The 1,137-nt window shown below is 50.4% G+C and overlaps 1 pseudogene; it reads right to left on the bottom strand.

Annotated features, from left to right (window-relative positions):
* Nucleotides 1–653: 653 nt before the first annotated feature.
* On the bottom strand, nt 654–1,137 carry LOC110286039 (large ribosomal subunit protein eL29 pseudogene; annotated as a pseudogene).

Below are 1,137 nucleotides of genomic sequence, written 5' to 3'. Positions count from 1 at the left end.
GAGACTCAGAGAAGCTTCTGGAAGAGTTAGAATTAGCAGCCAGAGCTCCAGAGTCAGCACACCCAGGTTTACATTCTAATCCTGCTCCTCACTGATGGACTGATTTTGGGCAAAATGCTTATTTCTCTAAACTTCCGTTTCTCCATTGGTGCTGCGAAAAACTAGAGCAGCCGCACTTCTGAGTCAGTAAAGTTAGATTAAGACCATCGATGTAAACCCCTTAGCCGACTGTCTGATATATTTCTAAGCACCAGCATTTCCCTGAACTTCTCCTCTGAACTCCTGTTCCCAGTCAAACCCTTCCCTTAATCCAGTTTCTGCTCACACTCCCTCGCTTGAACCTTCACATTCCTTCCAGCCTTGATAACTCTCCCTGGTGACTTCCTGGCTATTTTGTCTTCCCATTTTGTCACCAGACCCTTCACCTTGGATTCTCCCTTTTCCCTCCCCCTCTTACTGCTCCTCCATGTACAGTCATGCGGCCATTCGCCCTTTCTCATTCTTTCCTCTTTTTGCTCAATTTGCCTTGATTAATGTTTTGTCCCCACCCCACCCCACCCCACCCCACCCCCCTTTTATTTTTAACAGATCTTGCCTGAGTTTATTTGTAAGAACAGCATAGGACCCTGGTCATCTGCAAATAGTGTGTGGGGAAGTGTGTCACAGCAGTCCGTCTGTCTTCACACTGGCAGGAGCCTTTTCTATGGGGCCTTCACAGGGGCCTGGGCACCTTTGGGGGCCTGAGCACCTTTGGGAGCCTGGGCTGGAGCTGAAGCCTGAGCCTTAGCTGGAGCTTTGGCCCCTGCCTTGGTTTGGACCTTAGGCTTCGGTTGGCAGAGCCTCTGACCCTTGGCCATGTAGCTTCGAATCCGCTTCCCAAGCTTAGGGTGAGCGTTGAAAGCCAGCCGCTTGAGTTTGAGGCCTTTTGGCATCTTGGGTTTGATGGCCTGAGGCTTCACCAGGGCCTTGATGGCCTCTGTGAGCGCACTCACTGCCTTTGCATTGTTGGTCTGCATCTTCTTCAGGCCTTTCTTGTGCTTCTTGGCAAAGCTCATGTTCCTCAGGAACTTGGGGTCAACCCCCTTAAGAGATTCGTATCTTTGCGACCGGGGTTTCTTGATACCATTTATGTGCCAT

Source organism: Mus caroli, unplaced genomic scaffold, assembly GCF_978045245.1.
Source record: "Mus caroli unplaced genomic scaffold, Mus_caroli_1 scaffold_20, whole genome shotgun sequence".
Taxonomy (NCBI): domain Eukaryota; kingdom Metazoa; phylum Chordata; class Mammalia; order Rodentia; family Muridae; genus Mus; species Mus caroli.
Note: the sequence above shows the minus strand (reverse complement) of the source record. Positions and strands in the feature narration are given on the sequence as shown.